Source organism: Ranitomeya variabilis, chromosome 2, assembly GCF_051348905.1.
Source record: "Ranitomeya variabilis isolate aRanVar5 chromosome 2, aRanVar5.hap1, whole genome shotgun sequence".
Classification (NCBI taxonomy): Eukaryota; Metazoa; Chordata; class Amphibia; order Anura; family Dendrobatidae; genus Ranitomeya; species Ranitomeya variabilis.
This window is the reverse complement of record NC_135233.1, coordinates 685,299,740-685,311,251: the sequence shown is the minus strand read 5'-3', so window position 1 is coordinate 685,311,251 and position 11,512 is coordinate 685,299,740.

The window sequence follows — 11,512 nt, the reverse complement described above, 5'->3', positions numbered from 1 at the left end:
CGTTTATTGAGCACGATGTTTGTTTGTCAAAAAAGAACTTAAAATCGGCATTGCAGTTTCCTAGTGTGGTTTCCGAGAAATTGAAGAAAGAGGTTGATTTGGGTAGGATGGCAGGACCTTTTACTACAGCTCCGATCGGTAATTTGAGGGTGTCACCGCTCGGAGTGGTTCCGAAGAAGGAGCCTAACAAATTTAGGCTTATTCATCATTTGTCATTTCCCAAAGGTCTGTCAGTGAACGACGGTATCGATCCTCAACTGTGTGCGGTTTCTTACATGTCGTTCGACGCAGCAATGAATCTGGTACGGCTGTGCGGTAGGGGGGCTTTGATGGCGAAGACGGATATTGAGGCGGCATTTCGCCTGTTACCAGTGCACCTTGAGAGTATGCACTTGTTAGGTTGTTTTTGGGATGGAGGTTTTTTCATTGATCGTTTTCTTCCCATGGGCTGCTCGCTATCGTGTGCCTATTTTGAGACGTTTAGTACATTCTTGGAATGGGTCGTTAAGGATGTATCTGGCTTGAGTTCTTGTTTACATTACCTTGATGATTTTATGTTCGTAGGCCCGCCACAGTCTGCGGTTTGCTCGATTCTACTGCACACGATGGAGAGGGTAGCGAAAGGTTTCGGAGTTCCGTTAGCGGCTGAGAAGACTGTGGGGCCAGCGACGACACTGAGTTTTCTAGGCATAGAAATTGATACTGTGGCGATGGAATGTAGATTGCCTGATGACAAGCTAGTCGCTTTTCGGGATGAAGTTAGAAAAGCAAGTACTCGGCGTAAGATACGCTGCATGATTTACAATCTTTATTGGGCAAGCTGAACTTTGCTTCCAGGATTATGCCGATGGGCCGCCCATTTTGTAGGCGTTTGTCTTTGGCAACTGCGGGAGTGAAGTCTCCCCTACATTTCATCAGATTGACAAAGGATTTGAAGCAGGATTTGAAGGTGTGAGCTCTTTTCTTGGAGGAATATAATGGCAAATCCATTTGGATTCAGACAGTTGAGAATGCGGTGGACTTAGGTTTTTACATTAACGTGATCGAATTGCGTGGTTTCAGTTTGCAGTATTGCGGTCAGGGTTTAGTGGCAGAGTGGCCACCCAGGTGGCGTGAGCAAGGTTCGTTACAAAATCGGGTTTTGCTTCAGTTATTTCCCCGAGTAGTGGCGTTGTCAGTTTGGGGCGAGTTGGTGATGAATAAAAAAATCCGTTTTTCTTGCGAGCATGCGGGCGTTGTGGAAGCTATCAATACGTTATCTGCGGCATCTCCAGAAGTCGTCAGGATATTGCAGCATCTGGTTTTCTTGGGCCTAAAGTTTAATTTGTGGATTGTAGCGGATTGTAGGGCAACTGTGCCTACTAATGCTGATGATGTCCTTTTCCATTCACAGTGGCATCGGTCTCAAGGGCCAAGACCTTGCTTGGATTCAACGGGCCGGGATTGTCCAGCGGAACTGTGGAACCTGCCCTTCGGGCCGTAAAGGAGTTGTTCGCTAGATCGTTATCAGATAGGTCTTGGTTGCAGTATGATCAGGCTTGGAGTACATGGGAAAATTGGAAGGTGTCCTACGGGTCTGGGATGGACGATGAGAATAGGCTGTTGTTGCTAGTAGGGCATGTGTGGGAATCAGGTTGGTCGGTGTCCAAAGTGAGTAAGTTCCTAGCTGGTCTAGCGTTTGGTTTTAAGGCTAGAGGCTTGTGGGACGAGACAAAATCATTTTTGGTGACGCAAATAGTAAAGGGCTGGAAAAAAGGGCAGAAGTCGTTTGACGGCAGACGACCGGTTTCCTTCGAAGTGCTGTTAACAATTGGAAGGCATTTACAGGTTTGCTTTTCGGATTGGGAGGTGATGCTATTTCAAGCAGCTTTCTCGTTGGCGTTTTTTGGAGAATTTCGCCTGGGGGAGTTGGTTAGCCCTTCCAGATGCAAGGGAGGGGGTTTACGGAGGGAAGGCGTGGATGTGACGTCGGACAGGGTGGTTGTGTTCATTCGGTCATCGAAAACGGACGTTACCGGGAAAGGTTGTAAATTAGTGTTATTCGAAGTTCCAAATTGCCCATTGTGCCCGGTAACCTGTGTGGATAAGTTAATGAGAAGAGGGGGTGTATTATCCAACCCACTGTTGGTTCATGCAGATGGTTCTTTCTTGTCGCGTTTTCAATTTGTTTCAATATTTCGGAAGTGTTTGGAGATGGGGGAATTTCACCGGCAAAGTACAGTGGGCATTCATTTCGTATAGGGGCTGCGACGGAGGCAGCCAGGAGAGGATTGGGGGATGAGGTGGTTAAAAGAATTGGGCGGTGGGAATCAGAGAGATTCCGGTCTTATGTTCGCCCGGGTTTGGTTTAACTTCATGGTTCAAGTATTCGGGGGGTTTCTTTTCTTGAATTGATCGTTGTTATTGTTTATTCTCTTACAGAACACGACAAAAGGCTGGTTTGGATTACGGGACACTCGTTCATGTTCTGGGTGGTGGAGAGGGCAGCGGTTCATCCTGATGGCCGGCAATTGGGTTTTTCGCGTGACGTGGCAACTCTCAGGTGGATTGGAAATAGGGGGATGACTTGGAGTCAATTTTTACCCGAGTTTCATCGTTTTGTGCGCTGGGATAAGGTCCCACAAATTTTGGTTATCCACTTGGGGGGTAATGACTTGGGGAAGAGGCCATGTAGAGAACTTATAAAAGACATTAAGTTCGACATGTTAAGGTTGTGGGCAATGTTTCCCAAGGTTTTGGTGGTGTGGTCGGACATCGTCCCGCGGAAGGTTTGGCGGGGTGCTAGGTCACTGGAAGGGGTGAACAAAGTGAGCATTAAGGTAAACAAAGATGTTTCGCGTTTCATGGCAAGGAACGGAGCGATAGTGGTGCGGCACATCAATTTGGAGTCCGGTACGGGAGGTTACTGGAGGTTGGATGGGGTGCATCTGAATGCGGTTGGCACCGATATGTGGTGTCTGGCGATCCAAGAGGGTATCGAAACAGCTTTGAAAGTGTGGAGGGACATAAATGTCTAACGTTTTAGAACATTTATGTTTGTGGCAGGGGGTGGTGGTCCTCGAAGTTGGTGGAAGTGGAAAATGGCGGATTGATGGGGGGGATCTCAATAGGTCCTGGACTCCCCGGGGTGATTTAAAAATGGTCAAAGGGGTACAGATAATCCCATGGAAGGGATTATTAGGGGAACCACAAACAGGTGTGCGGTTTTTGGCCTGGCGGGTGGAGTTTGCCTCCGAGCTGGTGCATAGCGGCTGGGGGTAAGGCGGATATAAGGCCAAAATAGGTGGGACGTTTGGATGGAAAATGTTCAATATATGTTTCGGGCTTCAAGGATCATCCACTTCCGGGGTTTATTGTTCCAATATTGTTGTATGTTTAAATGTTAATAAACGGCTGCTGTGGCCAATTAATCCAACCTGATTTGTTGTGTGTTTTAATAGGGTTATTCTCTTGCTACAGGAGAAGGGGGAGGCAGCCGTTATCTCGGGGGTGATATGAGGTGAGGTAAGGGGTCTTACATTAGAGCTCACAAGAGTCACGGATACCCGTTGTCAAGAAAGGCCGTACTGGGCCTCTGGCCCTTAGGGGAGGCCGCCATGACAGGGAAACGTGCGAAAATAGGGAGCTCATTAGGATTGCTGGGGGTATAGGGTTAAAAGAGCTGATGGGAGGGACGGAGTTTTTTTGAATTTGAGGGGAGAAGGAGGGGTCGGGGGCAGGGGAGGGGAGACTTTATAAAAGGAGGTGGCCATGTTAGTGGGGCAACCATTTGGGTACTCACCGGCCAGAGACGGAAGCTCCCACCCACCCTCCCTCTATTGTCTATGGTTTAAAGTTGTAAAATCGGTTGTTATTAATTATGGGTTCAGAGCTAGGTTTCTAGCTTTATGAAGGTATTTAGTATGGTTAAGTATGGTAGAATATCTGTCGCAGCAGCATGGCAGGGGGTGGTGGTCCTCGAAGTTGGTGGAAGTGGAAAATGGCGGATTGATGGGGGGGGATCTCAATAGGTCCTGGACTCCCCGGGGTGATTTAAAAATGGTCAAAGGGGTACAGATAATCCCAAACTAGGCCAAAATAGGTGGGACGTTTGGATGGAAAATGTTCAATATATGTTTCGGGCTTCAAGGATCATCCACTTCCGGGGTTTATTGTTCCAATATTTTTGTATGTTTAAATGTTAATAAATGGCTCCTGTGGACAATTAATCCAACCTGATTTGTTGTGTGTTTTAATAGGGTTATTCTCTTGCTACAGGAGAAGGGGGAGGCGGCCGTTATCTCGGGGGTGATATGAGGTGAGGTAAGGGGTCTTACATTAGAGCTCACAAGAGTCACGGATACCCGTTGTCATGTACCTGTTCATCAAATAGGTGCACCCTACTCCAGTACTACCTTCATTAAGACTGGTGTATAGAACACCTGTCATAATGACTCAGACCATTATTTTTAGATTGGATTAGAGTTGATGCAAGTATATTTGAACTAGATAGTGGCCCGATTCTAACGCATCGGTTATTCTAGAATATGTTTTGTAGTTTATTTATGAAGTTTTCAGAATAATGCAATTTATACACAGGATTCGGTCAGCTGGGTGCGACCAATTAGCGAAGCGTGGTTCAAATTCTGAGCCAATTCGCAGCCGGACTGCGCCTGTAGCTGATTGTTCACGGCTGGCCGGGCGTGACCACATAGCCCACGTAGTATATAGCAATGTGGGCACCATATCCCTGATAAAAAAAAAAGAATTAAAATAAAAAATAGCTAAATACTCACCTTCCGGCGGCCCCCGGATCCAGGCGAGGCGTTTATTGATGCTCCTCGCTACGCTCCGGTCCCATGAATACATTGCGGTCTCATGAGATGATGATGTAACGGTCTCACGAGACCGCTACGTCATCATCTTGCGAGACCGCAATGCATGGCCCAGAGCGTCGCGAGGAGAGGGAAAGGCGCCGGAAGGTGAGTATATAATGATTTTTTATTTTTTAAATTATTTTTAACGTTAGATCTTTTTACTATTGATGCTGCATAGGCAGCATCAAGAGTAAAAAGTTGGTCACACAGGGTTAATAGCAGCGTTAATGGACTGCGTTACACCATGGCATAACGCGGTGTAATGCAGCCATTAACCCTGTGTGAGTCCTGACTGGAGGGGAGTATGGAGGGGCACTGATGGAGAGTAGGAAGGGGCAAATTCGTGGCCGGACTGTGCCCGTCGCTGCCGGCTGCGACCAATCAGCGATGCGGGATTTCTGTGACAGACAGACATACAGACAGACAGACAGACGGAAGTGACCCTTAGACGAAGAATTAGCCGGCTGACCAAAATTACTTCAAGAGCACAGCGAAAATCATCCAAGAGGTCACAAAAGAACCCACAACAACATCCCAAAAAATGCAGGCATTTGCCTCATTTAACCCCTTTCTGACATTAGACATACTATCCCGTTGAGGTGGGCCCGTATGAGCACCGACAGGATAGTAAGTCATATGTGATCGGCCGCGCTCACGGGGGGAGCGCGGCCGATCGCGGCCGGGTGTCAGCTGACTATCGCAGCTGACATCCGGCACTATGTGCCAGGAGTGGCCACGGACCGCCCCCGGCACATTAACCCACGGCACACTGCGATCAAACATGATCGCAGTGTTCCGGCGGTATAGGGAAGCATCGCGCAGGGAGGGGGCTTCCCTGAGACCCCCGGAGCAACGCGCTGTGATCACATTGCTCCGAGGGTCTCTTACCTCCTCCTCGTTGCAGCAGGCCTGGATCCAAAGTGGCATCCGGGCCCTGCAGGGAGGTGGCTTCACAGCGCCTGCTCAGAGCAGGCGCCGGGAAGCCAGGAGCTGTGCATGTCAGATCGCCGATCTGACACAGTGCACAGCAAAGTGTCAGATCAGCGATCTTACACTATAACATGATGTCCCCCCCTGGGGCAATGTTATAGTGTAAAAAAAAAATATTTATATGTGTAAAAAAAATTAAAAAAAATTCCAAAAAAAAATTCCCCCCCCAAAATATATATATTGTTCCTATAAATACATTTCTTTATCTAAATAAAACAAAACAATAAACGTACACATATTTAGTATCGCCGCATCCGTAACGACCCGACCTATAAAACTGTCCCACTAGTTAACCCCTTCAGTGAACACCGAAAAAAAAAAAAAACCCGAGGCAAAAAACGTTTATTATCATACCGCCAAACAAAAAGTGGAATAACACGCGATCAAAAAGATGAATATAAATAACCATGGTACCGCTGAAAACGTCGTCTTGTCCCGCAAAAAACGAGCCACCATACAGCGTCATCAAAGATAAAATTAAAAAGTTATAGTCCTCAGAATAAAGCGATGCAAAAATAATTATTTTTTATATAAAAATAGTTTTTATCGTATAAAAGCGCCAAAACATAAAAAAAGATATAAATGAGGTATTGCTGTAATCGTACTGACCCAAAGAATAAAACTGCTTTATCCATTTTACCAAACGCGGAATGGTATAAACGCCTCCCCCAAAAGAAATTCACGAATAGCTGGTTTTTGGTCATTCTGCCTCACAAAAATCGGAATAAAAAGCGATCAAAAAATGTCACGTGCCTGAAAATGTTACCAATAAAAATGTCAACTCATCCCGCAAAAAACAAGACCTCAAATGACTCTGTGAACCAAAATATGGAAAAATTATAGCTCTCAAAATGTGGTGACGCAAAAAATATTTTTTGCAATAAAAAGCATCTTTCAGTGTGTGACGGCTGCCAATCATAAAAATCCGCTAAAAAACCCGCTATCAAAGTAAATCAAACCCCTTTTCATCACCCCCTTAGTTAGCGAAAAATTAAAAAATTAAAAAACTGTATTTATTTCCATTTTCCCATTAGGGTTAGGGTTAGGGCTAGGGTTAGGGCTAGGGTTAGGAGTAGGGTTAGTGCAAGGGTTAAGGCTACGGTTAGGGTTAGGGCTAGGGTTAGGGCTAGGGTTACGGTAAGGGTTAGGGAAAGGGTTAGGGTTAGGGTTAGGGCTAGGGTTAGGGTTAGGGCAAGGGTTAGGGCTAGGGCTAGGGCTTGGGTTAGGGTTAGGGTTGGAACTAGAGTTAAGGCTACAGTTAGGGTTGGGGCTAAAGTTAGGGTTAGGGTTGGGGCTAAAGTTAGGTTTAGGGTTTAGATTACATTTACGATTGGGAATAGGGTTGGGATTAGGGTTAGTGGTGTGTCAGGGTTAGGGGTGTGGTTAGGGTTACCGTTGGGATTAGGGTTAGGGATGTGTTTGGATTAGGGTTTCAGTCATAATTGGGTGGTTTCCACTGTTTAGGCACATCAGGGGCTCTCCAAACGTGACATGGCGTCCGATCTCAATTCCAGCCAATTCTGCGTTGAAAAAGTAAAACAGTGCTCCTTCCCTTCTGAGCTCTCCTGTGCACCCAAACAGGGGTTTACTCCAGTATATGGGGTATCAGCGTACTCAGGACACATTGGACAACTTTTGGGGTCCAATTTCTCCTGTTACCCTTGGAAAAATACAAAACTGGGGGCTAAAAAATAATTTTTGTGGAAAAAAAAGGATTTTGTATTTTCACGGCTCTGCGTTATAAACTGTAGTGAAACACTTGGGGGTTCAAAGTTCTCACAACACATCTAGATAAGTTCCTTGAGGGGTCTAGTTTCCAATATGGGGTCACTTGTGGGGGGTTTCTACTGTTTAGGTACATTAGGGGTTCTGCAAACGCAATGTGACACCTGCAGACCAATCCATCTAAGTCTGCATTCCAAATGACGCTCCTTCCCTTCCGAGCTCTGCCATGCGCTCAAACGGTGGTTCCCTCCACATATGGGGTACCAGCGTACTCAGGACAAATTGTCCAACAACTTTTGGGGTCCAATTTCTCCTGTTACCCTTGGGAAAATACAAAACTGGGGGCTAAAAAATAATTTTTGTGGAAAAAAAAAGGATTTTTTATTTTCACAGCTCTGCGTTATAAACTGCAGTGAAACACTTGGGGGTTCAAAGTTCTCACAACACATCTAGATAAGTTCCTTGAGGGGTCTAGTTTCCAATATGGGGTCACTTGTGGGGGGTTTCTACTGTTTAGGTACATTAGGGGCTCTGCAAACGCAATGTGACGCCTGCAGACCAATCCATCTAAGTCTGCATTCCAAATGATGCTCCTTCCCTTCCGAGCTCTGCCATGGTGGTTCCCCCCACATATGGGGTATCAGCGTACTCAGGACAAATTGGACAACAACTTTTGGGGTTAAAAAATAATTTTTGTGAAAAAAAAAAAATTTGTTATTTTCACGGCTCTGTGTTATAAACTGTAGTGAAACACTTGGGGGTTCAAAGTTCTCACAACACATCTAGATAAGTTCCTTGGGGGGGTCTAATTTTCAATATGGGGCGAAAAGATCATTTTTGTGAAAAAAATATGATTTTTTATTTTTACGGCTCTGCATTATAAACTTCTGTGAATCACTTAATGGGTCAAAGTGCTCACCACACATCTAGATAAGTTTCCAAAATGCTGTCACTTGTGGGGGGGTTTCAATGTTTAGGCACATAAGGGGCTCTCCCCAACGCAACATGGCGTCCCATCTCAATTCCAGTCAATTTTGCATTGAAAAGTCAAATGGCGCTCCTTCGCTTCCGAGCTCTGCCATGCACCCAAACAGTGGTTTACCCCCACATATGGTGTATCGGCGTAGTCAGGACAAATTGTACAACAACTTTTGTGGTCCATTTTCTCCTGTTACCCTTGGTAAAATAAAATAAATTGGAGCTGAAGTAAATTTTTTGTGAAAAAAAGTTAAATGTTCATTTTTATTTAAACATTCCAAAAATTCCTGTGAAACACCTGAAGGGTTAATAAACTTCTTGAATGTGGTTTTGAGCACCTTGAGGGGTGCAGTTTTTAGAATGGTGTCACACTTGGGTATTTTCTATCATATAGACCCCTCAAAATGACTTCAAATGAGATGTGGTCCCTAAAAAAAAATGGTGTTGTAAAAATGAGAAATTGCTGGTCAACTTTTAACCCTTATAACTCCCTAAAAAAATAATTTGATTCCAAAATTGTGCTAATGTAAAGTAGACATGTGGGAAATGTTACATATTAAGTATTTTGTGTGACCTATCTCTGTGATTTAATTGCATAAAAATTCAAAGTTGGAAAATTGCAAAATTTCTGTTTTTTTCACAAATAAATGCAGGTAATATCAAAGAAATTTTACTACTATCATGAAGTACAATATGTCACGAGAAAACAATGTCAGAATCACCAGGATCCGTTGAAGCATTCTAGAGTTATAACCTCAGAATTGTAAAAATTGGCCTGGTCATTAACATGCAAACCACCCTTGGGGGTAAAGGGGTTAAGGTCAGTTAAGGTCAGTGTTCATGACTCCACCATAAGAAAGAGACTGAGCAAAAATGACCTGCATGGCAGGTTCCAAGATGAAAACCAGTGTTGAGCAATAAGAACATTAAGGCTAGTCTCAATTTTGCCAGATGATTCCTAGGACTTTTGGGAAAATACTCTGTGCACTGTCAAGACAAAAGTTGAAGTTTTTGGAAGGTGTATGTCCCATTACATCTGGCGTAGAAGTAACACACATCTGGCGTAGAAGTAACACAGCATTTCTGAAGAGGAACATCGTGCCGACATTTCCTAATCTAGAATACCCACTGCACCAGTAGCTAGTAAGGGGGCAGAGGGTGCGGTCGCCCCGGTCCCACCACCCAGAGGGGCCCACCCGGAGCTATGCTACACTTAATTATATCAGCGTGCACAGCCCGCCGATCTAGTTACTGTAAGCTCCGTGGTAGAGAAGAGGGAGACATGATCTCCCTGCACTAGCGCGGGCAGTGGCTGAAGAGAGAGGAACACATTCCCCAAAGCAGCCCCCCCATGCAGTGCCAGCACTGTACCTGACCTGACAGCTGCCTGCCTCCAGTATACTGAAGACACGCCCACACTGCACGCTGAGTGGCCATGCCATGTCTGCTGCAGAGCAGACAGGAAGGAGCATCTTTTTCCAGTGAGAGAGGAGCAGGACCAGGGGCGGATTATCAGAGGGTCAATATGGGCGGTAGCCCAGGGCCCAGTGGCTTGGGGGGGCCCTGGGCCACCGCAGATTGACCCTCTGATAATCCGCCGGAGTGTGACTGAATGCCCGGCCCGCCGGCATTTATGTGCCCCGCCCCCGGACCCGGTGGGCAGAGAGAGGGGGTCCGCATCGGGCCCCTTCTCATCTGCTCACCGGGCCCCTTCCGGCGCTGCGGCGCTTTCCTATTGACGTGCGTGCGCGCGCGCCCACACCTCAATAGTTAACAACAGCCGCCAGCCAGCCAATTGGAGGCTGGCAGCTGAAGTCGGCCGCAGCTCACACGTCGCCGGCGTCTGACGTCATTGTCAGTCGCCGGCGAGTGTGAGCTGCTGGAGGGAGCTCGCCGCGTGGAGCGCTGGTAAGGTGAGGAGACTGTTTTTTGTTTTTTTTTTCGTTTTTTTTTTATAAGCTAACGGTGGACTGTGGACACATTGGGGGCAATGCTGGAGACACTGGGGCAGATTGCTGGAGACACTGGGGCAGATTGCTGGAGACACTAGGGCAGATTGCTGGAGACACTGGGGCAATGCTGGAGACACTGGGGCAATGCTGGAGACACTGGGGCAGATTGCTGGACACAGTGGGGGCAATGCTGTAGACACTGGGGCAGATTGCTGTAGACACTGGGGGCAATGCTGGAGACACTGGGGCAGATTGCTGGAGACACTGGGGCAGATTGCTGGAGACACTGGGGCAGATTGCTGTAGACACTGGGGCAGATTGCTGTAGACACTGGGGCAGATTGCTGTAGACACTGGAGCAGATTGCTGTAGACACTGGGGCAGATTGCTGTAAACACTGGGGCAGATTGCTGGACACACTGGGGGCAATGCTGGAGACACTGGGGCAGCTTGCTGGAGACACTGTGGCAGATTGCTGTAGACACTGGGGCAGATTGCTGGAGACACTGGGGCAGATTGCTGGAGACACTGGGGCAGATTGCTGGAGACACTGGGGCAGGTTGCTGGAGACACTAGGGCAGATTGCTGTAGACACTGGGGCAGATTGCTATAGACACTGGGGCAGATTGCTTTAGACACTGGGGCAGATTGCTGTAGACACTGGGGCAATGCTGGAGACACTGGGGCAATGCTGGAGACACTGGGGCGATTGCTGGAGACACTGGGGCAATGCTGGAGACACTGGGGCAATGCTGGAGACACTGGGGCAATGCTGGAGACACTGGGGCAGATTGCTGGACACACTGGGGCAATGCTCGAGGACACACTGGGGCAGATTGCTGGATACACTGGGGCAATGCTGGAGGACACACTGGGGCAGATTGCTGGAGACACTGGGGCAATACTGGAGGACACACTGGGGCAGATTGCTGGAGACACTGGGTCAATGCTAGAGACACTGGGGCAGATTGCTGGACATACTGGGGCAGATTGCTGGACACACTGGGGGTAA